Source organism: Gymnoscopelus microlampas, assembly GCF_963454915.1.
Source record: "Gymnoscopelus microlampas genome assembly, chromosome: 23".
Taxonomy (NCBI): domain Eukaryota; kingdom Metazoa; phylum Chordata; class Actinopteri; order Myctophiformes; family Myctophidae; genus Gymnoscopelus; species Gymnoscopelus microlampas.
Window position 1 is genome coordinate 19094910 of NC_139960.1, and position 11086 is coordinate 19105995.

The window sequence follows — 11086 nt, forward strand, 5'->3', positions numbered from 1 at the left end:
AACAACTATCGCATCTTGCACCTCTAACTTCTCCTCTGTAAAATGTCAGTGGTGACATCTTTATTGGACATTAGCATTTAAAGAATCTCATTCCTCCCCTGAGATTAATATGGAGAAGTTATATGGGAACTAGCCTCATAATCTTCCCCTACCATTTTCTGCAGAACAGCTTTGTTGTGGCTATCACAAAGACTGCAGACACCACCCTTCGCATCGTAATCAGAATTTATGCTTTTACTTGCAGTGTCTGGTGGCGAGTGTAAAATGCTCATTCTCTGTATGAACTCTGGAAAATGGCTACAAAGATTAGCTAGACTCATATGGGATCAAACAACAAAGCACGTGGGCGGACTGGAGCGACGAAAGAAGATTACGTTAATTTGGGAAGCTTAAAGAAAATTGCAGATAATTGCGTATAGGCAGGCCGGGATTTATTGTGAGTCATAGTGCATAGTAAACAACATAAAAGCACGAGTAACTGTTTGGTTTGCTGCAACGCTACACACCAAAGCAAATGTTAATTTAAGTAAAATCAAGAAACAAAATATGTCCAACTTAATTGATGAAAATACAAAACGATTTTGTTGAGCTAATGAGCTTTCTTTTGCTTAGATGTGCTATTGTAGAAGCACAAATAACACAGTGTGAGCTCGCTGCACTATTCTCCATAGAGCCATAGAGAGAGAAATGTTAGACATAGGCTCAAGTTTAGTTGTGGACATGTGTTATATATAGTTTGTGTGGTAATTCTTTGCATCAGCCTCTGTAGTAGTAGTAGTAGTAGTATTTTATTTTGGTCTCTTAGCAGGATACATTCAATATATTCAACATATCATCATATCATGTAGGATTAAAAAAGGAGTAGGCTGAAGCCAATGGCTTATTTTGCATATCCTTTTTCACACAAAACAAATTGACGTAACGGAAAAAAGAAAAACTACGAAAACAAGGAAAAACAAACGAGAAAACAGACAAAAGAGAAGATTAACACAACAGAGAAAAAAACAAGACAAACGTGATCACAACAACCAAAAGACAAGACTTACAGAATTCTTGAATTATCATATTACAATATCCATATATAATGGCCCTCTGGGCCTGCATATCAATCTGACTGCAGTACCACTTTAGTCCATTAGATGGCAATGTTGGTATACTGAACAACACCAGGACAAGTGAGTGTCATTAAGACTTTCAAAGACTTTAAAGTGCTGTCACTGTTTTATTGACACATGTAATTTAATCAATTTCCTTGAGTCCTGTTTCAGGTGAATGTTGGGCCTTTTATAGGCTAAGACACGCCGCAGTAATCAAGTGACTGCTGAGAGGAGCAGCTTCTTTCATTATTCCATCCATTTAAACAGGACGACACCCACTGTGATGTAATTAGAATACTCCAGCTTCATTGAAATCCCCGGTCTCCACTAATCTGCTGTAGGACAACACATTAACACATTAGCCCCAAGAGCACTTCATCTCCTTAATTAGAATAATGCCAGAATCAGTTGTAAAGTTGAGTGGTGACGGGGTATAGTAGTGATTGACTTTGTTAAATAATACGAAATTGATACGAACGAGAAAGGGAGGATGAGAACTTAATGGTAGCTTTCTCAAGGTCTTGGATGATATTCTGAATGAATGCAAATTAAATGTGGCAGCTGAAAGCCAGAGTAACCTGGAAGACATGGCATCCTTTCACTACTGTAGGCCATTGCTCATTTGTATCCTATCTACCGGCACTCTGGGGAAATACTCAAAGAAAATATATCAAGTTCACGTGTCTGGTCTTTAGCCCGAGGTGAACAATCACATTCAGTTGATTGAGGACAAGAGCACATATCTAAAGATGGCTACCTTTAATACTTTATTATCCCCCCACATAACACCCACCGAGCACAGATATCAAAGACCACATATCCATACTGTTAGCCATTGTTCAGAGGCCAGGGTGAGATATATGCATATCTTTATAACCTTCAACCAAAAGATTCATTTAAATCCATAGGTCTTGTGTAGCCATGGCAGGAAGCCATAATGTCACCATATGCCCCCGAGAGTACGCTCTTCTAGCGATAATCCACAATACCCTGAGATATTTAGACCAGAACGAGTCTTTTTCTCTGGCAATTAAAAAAAAATAGCAGATCTACAAGCTCATAGCTCAAGCTATGAGCTTGTAGATCAGCTATTTTTGAAAAATCATGACATTTTTGCAAATCTTTGAATATATGTATTTTTTAAGCGAACATTTTACTCAAATCTTTGCTTCTGGGGATTCTACAAATGTCTTCTAAATCAGTTTAAATCAGTTCTAAAACAGTTTAAAAAATGTTATGTTGCTATAATATCAGTGGTTGTCAAACATTTTTCATGTCAAGGACCCCCAAAATGATACGCGGACCCCCATTTCAAAATATTTTCTTCCAGGGACCCCCCAGAAGCAAAGATTTTAGTTAAAAATGTTTAAAAAATGTCCCTAACCATAACCCTTCAAAAAATAACATACATTCAAATATTTGCACACACTTTCACGATTAAAAAAGATTTTTTAAATAGCCAAAGAAATCTAAAATGACACAGATGCCTTCCCGGTCTTAATGGGTTAGAACAGTTATTGTGGTTATTTGGGCAATGCTATCGCTGTGACCTTGTGCATATCATAACTTCTATGATTCATTGGACTGTTAATAGATCAGTGTAGCACACAGAGTACCATTGTGGTGAATTAATTTAGGCTCATTATAATGCAAACGCAAAACTCCTCTTCAGGGGGTGCCTGGTGGCTCAGCCAGTTAGAAACACTAGCAAAAATTATATCCTGGTCACAACGTTCTCACTACACCCTCTGAGATTAGTTCAGCCCCCTTGTAGACTTCATTTTATGATATGTATGATTTCCTAATGTGATCATTACAATTAATGCATAATGCATGACCAAATATAATTGTGGAGGGAGGGCCTCAAGCAAAAAAAGCCCTTTTGAAAGCAAATATGATGATAAAAATGTATTTTGACATTAAAAATACATAAAATAATCTAAGAATTCTAGGAAGGTTATTTGGAATGCTTGGGGCAAAGGCCTAAATTAAATTGTGTGAAATGCGTGAGAACATAACTGAATTGATTATTAAATAATGTGAGTAGTAGGTGTTACTTCATGCATGTTTGTTCCGCTCGCTCAAAAATAGCAGATCTACAAGCTCGCAAAACCCTTCTCATGCTATTTTCGGCAAGCAACACCATCCTTCAATGGAATAATACTTAAGTCATACGACGGATGTGACTATCATTGTACGACAAATGACTGTGTGACTATTTTCACAGTTTGCGTGCGGGCGTGCGTGCGTGTGTGCCAGTGTTGATTTTGTCGACTAAAACTATGACTAAATAAAAAAAAACTACATAAAAACTAAGCTATGATGACTAAAACTAAGACTAAATATATTGACAATTTCGTCAACAAATAAAAACTAGACTAAAATGAGATCCAGTAGAACTAAGACAAGTCATTTTATGGTGTCGGGTGTTGTGCTCTGAAAATAGCCGATCTACAAGCTCAGTTGTGAGCTTGTAGATCGGCTATTTTCAGCATGCAACCAAGTGTAAAATCAGGTATTACGACGCCATCAAGGCACCGCATGTTAGTCGACTAAATCGTATGATATTTTGTCGACTAAAACTAGACTAACAGTAAAACATTTCAGATGACTAAAATATGACTAAAACTAAATGGAATTTTATTGAAAAGACTAAAACTGAACCAAATTTGCTGTCAAAATCAACACTGGTGTGTGCCTATAACGACAAGCACAAATTGCCAAGTTGAAAGTGGTTAAGCATAAGGTTAACGGCTATTCAGAACTTCCTCACAGTTTTCTCACAAGAAGTCTACTTATAACACATCATGTGTGACCAGACATGTATTCACTCATTCATGAATCAGAGACCAAGAAGGAAGTTAGTATGGGGGTGCTCTTGTCCTTATTCCTACCCCAGGTCAGTGGTGTAAAGTAACTAAGTACGTTTACTCAAGTACTGTACTTAAGTACAATGTTGAGGTATTTTTACTTGGAGTATTTCATTTTTTTCAGTACTTTTACTTCTACTCCACTTCCACTAAATAAAAAAATATATATAAATATAATATATTATATTAATCACTTTAGTCCTATTTTATACATAGGCTATTTGAAAATAGCCGATCTACAAGCTCACAACGCATTGCATCGCGACGCGCTGTGAGCTTGTAGAGCTGCTATTTTCAAACGTTTTTGTACTTTTACTTTTGGTACTTTAAGTACATTTTTATACCAATACTTTTGTACTTTTACTCAAGTACATTTTAAATTCCGGACTTTTACTTGTAACAGAATACTTCTACATTGCAGTATTGATACTTTTACTTATGTAAAACATTTCAGTACTTTTTCCATCATGTGTGGCCACTGGCCAGAGATGAATTCACTCATTCATGAATCAGAGACCAAGAAGGAAGTTAGTATGGTGCTCTTGTCCTTATTCCTACCCCAGGTTCCCTTCCCCTCACTCCCAGATGTCATTTCACCAACACAAATAAACATGGTATTAGACACATAGTGAATGGGGATTCAATAAGAGCAAATAAGAGGCTTGAGATTAAATGAGGAAATCCCCCACAAAGATCATTTTAGATACACTGCTTCTGTAAGATGGCAAAGGAGCAAGTTCTGGCAGGACAGGAAGCATGCAAGGGCAAAGATCTTCAATTACACACATCACAACACACACAATAGAGCATTGGTTCTCAAAGTGGGGTCCGGGGACCCCCAGGGGTCCTTGGGGGTTTCCAGGGGGTCCCCAGCAAAATGTGTTAATATAGTATCACAATAAGTTTAACCTTTTATACTTTGGCTATTCGGCATGGCACTCGGTGCCGTGCTATGAGCTTGTATATCTGCTATTTTTGAAAAATCATAAAAATGTGTGCAAACCTTGTGTATATATATAATAATAATAATATATATATATGAATATATATTTTCAAGCGAACATTTGTAACTCAAATCTTTGTTCCTGGGGATCCTTGGAACAAAATATTTGAGATGGGGGTCCGCGGCCAAATACATATAATTTTGGGGGGTCCTTGACATGAAAATGTTTGAGAACCACTGCAATAGAGCACTTGAACATACAATGCTCTGAATATTACATGTTGGAATAGTCATCATTTCTCAGTGATTTATATGGAATAAGCTACAAGCTATGCAGTAGGCTAATTGCTCGGATGTTTATTCTATTACCAGAACCTTCTCTCTTCTAAAATGCTACTGACACAACATCTCATTTTCTGACATAGCTGATGAAGAGCTCAAGCAAACGACTGCTGGCAGACCGTTAACATTCATGGCAGAAATGTAGATGAGTCTTTGAGCAGTAATTAATGTTTCCTGGCATTTGAGTCCTCATTCGGCTAATGATATGTATGGTATTAATTGAGCGATTAGCATAACAACCCTTGGACAACATCCTGGGGTAAGAGAAAGGCAGTTTTTTTTGGGGTGTTAACCTTCCCTCAAGTCATAGCGCTCATTAAGAAGTCCTTAGTGCCAAGTTCAAGTAACCTTGACAAGATCCCTGCCCCCCCCCCCCCCCCCCCCCCCCCCCCTCCCATGGAGGTGTTCTCTAGAAGCCTGACCGATTTATCGGTCGGACGATTTTATCCGACTTCTGCGGCCTATCACAGATATAACGGTATCGGCTTATATGTTGCCAGAAATGGCCCAATATGACATTAGAACTTGTTCTTTTTGTGTTTATTGATTAATGATTTTGTTTGAAATTAATCAAAATCAAGTGTAGTCCTTGATATAGGAGGCAGTGTCAAAAGTGTAAATATCTTGAATCTTCAGCACAATGCACCAGTGTTGATTTCGTCGACCAAAACTATGACGAAAAATGTTCGTCGACTACCTTTTTTCACTGACGAAAACTAAATAAAAACTAAATAAAACTAAGCTACGATGACTAAAACTAAGACTAAATATATTGACAATTTCGTCAAGAAATAAAAACTAGACTAAAATTTTAGTGAGGGACTAGTGGAGAAGAGATCCAGTAGAACTAAAAGACGCTTGAGTGTTGCGCGTTGTGAGCTTGTAGATCGGCTATTTTCAGCATGCAACCAAGTGTAAAGTCAGCCTTTAAGACGCCATCAAGGCACCGCCAAAATACATTTTAGTCGACTAAATCAACTGTAGATTTAGTCGACTAAAACTAGACTAACAGTTAAAAATTTCAGATGACTGAAATATGATTAAAACTAAATGGAATTTTATTCAAAAGACTGACTATACTGAATCAAAATTTGCTCTCAAAATCAACACTGCAGTGCACTGATGTGTGTCTGTCTTTCCGGTCTAAGCCGAAAAGAAAAGTACATTTGTGGTTTGAACATTAATCACTCTAGACGAGCAATCAGTATTGAATGGTGAATTTAACTCTTGTTAATTTGACTCTGCAAATGAAGCTGCACAGACTCCACTCTCCCGGGGGCTTCACAGAGGAAGCACAAGAGAAACCACCGGCCCCAGAGCACTGCTTTGACTCACTGTGGGAACCAACTCTCTCCAGTGCTCCAGTGCAGGAGGCAATTAGCCTGAAGTTTGTGCCGAGTTTTACTTTACATGACTTTGACGCCTAAAGAAATCTTTTATGCCGCCGGTGTCTTCTGTGCAGTGGAACGTACAGTGATAGTGAGGTAACTTTGGTCTGTCTGACATGGCAGCTCCACGAATCATGTTCAACCCAGATTTGGCTCAACAAAGGGAATGAACTCGTTCTCATGCTATTCAACAAAAATGTGGAATGCCCTACCAAAAGGAGTAAAGGAGTGTAAAACCCTACTCACTTTCAAAACTGCCCTGAAGATACACCTTCAGGAGGCTGCAATTCGAAAATGGCCCCTGTCTGTGTGGAGTTTGCATGTACTTTTTCCACCACTGATCACCAGCCACTCATTCAGTGACAATTGTACATCTCTGCTACTACCTTTCCTCTTTCTTGTTGATCTAAACTCCAAGGACGCGGGAGAATCACCTCCATCTCCTATCGCCCCATTTGCAAGACGGCGGCTGGCCTTCTCTCAGTGTAATACAGCAGCTGTGGGAGTTACACATCAATGAAGGGAGGAGCAGGAGATTGCCCGGAGGGTGGAGCTCTCTCTCTCTCTGGTGAGCCAATTTAGCGTGACCTCGACTTGTCCCCATGCGTTCTGAGTCCAGATAACTGTCCCCGCAATCTCGGGGCTTTGTCACGGCTGCATGCGTGCATGAGGTCCGGCGGCACCAAAGCAACTGAACCTGAACATGTGTGACCAGAGGGATTACACCCACTTTATACTGCTGAGAGACCTGGATAAGAGCAGGATGGATGCATTCTGCTTTTCTGACAGTTACATGACTGTCATGCAGTAGCATTATGTTTGATATATGTGCTACTGTACACAGACTACACACACTCGGGCATATTTTGTGATGTTTAAAAACCCATTAAGACGTGAAACTGATTCTACAAATGTCTTCTAAATCCCAACAGTATTCTGAAAAACGTATGTTTCTATATCAGTGGTTCTCCAACTTTTTCATGTCAAGGACCCCGAAAATGATATATTTATTTGGCCGCCGACCCCCATCTCAAAATGTTTTGCTCCAAGGACCCCCAGAAGCAAAGATTTGAGTTAAAAATGATCGCTTTAAAAGAATATATATATTCAAAGATATGCACTCATTTTCACGATTTTTCAAAAATAGCAGATCTACAAGCTCATAGCGCAAAGTGTAAAATAATGCTTTTTAGCTCAAATCCAAAAATGACACAGATGAGTCACAGGTCTTAATGGGTTAATCAATAAGTAATTCTCGTCATATTTGACAAAATAAATGTTAAAGTGGTGAGAATATGAACTTCAGGTCAAGGTACACACACACACACACACACACACACACACACACTGGTTTGTCAATCAATTCATCTGACTTCTCATCCATACCAGCGCCTCATCAAGCCCTGCACTAAAAGCTGTACCGTGCTAAATGAATCTGTCCAATTACCATTTGCATATATGAGTTAACCTGTGCTGGCACTAATTCAGCTGGGGGTTCATTATCCAGGGGAACGCTCCTCAGCAGGAAGACCACCTCTCCCAGACGGCCATGTCTTCACCGCATCACACTCATTAGTCAACCGCCTGGCAAGGCAGGACCAGCCCTATACTGCACAAGCCAGCCTTAATACTGTACCCTCCGCTATTGATCAGCTACTGTGGCAAATGTTTGCATCACCCGAGGCAGTGAGCAATTAAAAAGTAAAGGCAGGGGGAACATGCACACTTAGCACCACATGAACGTACTCTAATTATTGTCTCTAGCATGAGAGAGAAAACGTCTTGCCGGTGAAGTGAGCTTGAGGTGGATAAACTAATAGCAGAGAGGTTTAGAGACATCAGTGAGAAGTAGAAGCGAGGTGTTTAAGCGTAAACAATGTTATATAATTGATTGAGATATATCATAGGCACAGTGATACCGCAATTAAATCCAAAGACAGTAAACATTGTGTATATATATGTGCCCGCTGGCCTAGCGGTCCAGGCGCATACCACATATAGGCTCCAATACCTGACAGCGCGCTGCGATCGAATCCCGATCCCAACGACCTTTGCTGCGTGTCACTCCCTGTCTCTCTCTCCCGGTTTCCTGTCAAATCTCCACTGTGTACTATAAATAAAGGGATAAACACCCTAAAGATATCTTTTAAAAACAAAAGTGTATGTATATACACACACACACACACACACACACACACACACACACACAATATTTGTCTATGCAGTAATACGTTTGTGTGCACTTATCCCATTAAGACCTGAGGCCGATTCTACAAAATGTCTTCTAAATCCTAACTGTTTTTTGAAAAAAACGTATGTTACTATGTCAGTGGTTCTCAATCTTTTTCATGTCAAGTACCCCAAAATGAATATGTATTTGGCCGTGGACCCCCATCTCAAAATATTTTGTTCCAGGGACCCCCCCAGAAGCAAAGATTTGAGAAAGTATATCACAGTTACATTTCTACATTCAGCAGCATCCCCCCACAAGTGAAGTAAGTTCCTCCTGAAGGAGATGTACATATACTTATATAAATGTAGAACCACTAGATGTCACACTGATGCTGATATTTATTATTAACAAGAACAAAGAATGTAGTGGCTTAGATTATGTGAAAAGGTAGACAGCACGCACGCGCACACGCACACGCACACACACAGTAAGTGTGTAGTCTCACGTAGCCATACAACTATTCCACAATCTCTGAATGCTATAAAGAGTCTGGAACTACACCTCCTGAAAGCTGAGACAGGAAGCTGTCATTGGTTCATCATTTCCGTTCACAGAAATATATTTTTTTAAGTCAGTCAAGACACTGGTTCAGGAACCCAAAATGCGGGTGAATGTAATCTTTGGTGCATAAGTCAACCAAAAGAAAAGTGCTCACCTCATGTGTACTTAAGAAAGGTATCAGGTCTTAAAATATGTATTAAGTATCAAAAGTAAAGACCTTTTCATAATATAAAGAAACAAAACAGCCAGAAATGTTGTCTACTTCTATACTACTTCTCTACTTCTCACTGCTTTCAGAATAATGTAGCTTTCAAGTAGTTCAGCTATAATCTTTTTTCACCATGTAGCTGGCACATCAACATAAAAGAGCACAACAGGGGTTTTGAGTGCAGTTCATCCATCACAGACCATCCATTTGTAACTATTTCTGAGTTTTGAGTGGAGGTTGTCAATTACTCCAAAGAAATTATTCTCCTTATGCATCCATTAGCTTGTCTGTGTTAGTTTTGTGTGGATTTTGTCCATCTTCCAGCTTCTCCATCTTCATCCACTTCAAACACACCATAAGAGCTTTGCTCTTAATATCACCTGGGTGCTAAAAACTAAATGAAAACATCTAACATCTAAACACATCACCTTGCCAGCCTGCCTCTAATACTCTTCACACAAAGACGCTTCCATGCACAGAACACACTGAAATATCTACTTCCTTTTTTCTTAATATCAAAATCTAAGCCCGTGCACCAAGGACTGACACTGAACTTTTCCTATCAAACATCAAAATGCATGAATGCAGTATGAAGCAGGCTACTGCCTAATAAGTTACCATAATGGACAAAATGTGTCCATTATTGTGTCCTATCGGACCTATAGCACACAATAATCGGTTTTGTTGTCACGGTCTTGTGGCCCTCGAACTTCAAGTAATTTTACAACTGTGGCCCCCTGCCTAATCTAGTTGAATATCCCTGCTCTATAGCAGTGGTTTTCAACCTTTTTCGTGTCAAGGACCCCCAAATTGACACATATTAGCCCACGGACCCCCATTTGAAAAGATATGCCAGGGACTGATTTCTTGGGGGTCCCAATCTACACTGTAGTATCATCATCATTAGTGTTCATGTAACTCTGAGAGTGTACAAATGGAACCAAATGGACCCGTTAGGGTCCATTTGGTTCCATTGGTACACTCTCAGAGTTACAGACACATAAGGGTCAATTTGGTTCCTAACTATTCATTTGGCTGGGGACCCCCTGGAACCCCCTCAAGGACCACTGGTGGTCCCCGGACCACTGGTTGAGAACCACTGCTCTATCGTAATGATTACTATCAGAAAATAGAGTTTGTGATAATTGTGTCTTTGTCCTCAACCTAAGCCCATTGCTCAGTATACTTGCATGTTTTTTTGTTGTGTCTGTTGGGTGTGTGGACTGGGAATTTAATGTTTAACAATTGAGAGTCTAAACCTATTGAGTCTAAACTTATCTTACAAACTCATGAATCAACTAAGAGCTTCATGACTTGGGACAACCAATCTTGTTAAGTGTTACATTTAGTCTACAGGTGCCCATGACAACCTGTCAAAACAAAGGTAAATAAAGGGGAAGTGTTAAATGAGCACAATTTGTCTGTCCGAGGCCAATCTCACAAAACGTTGGAGCAATCAGCACCATATTTCTTGTGCAGGCTGTCAGTAGGCCAAGGGAGCACC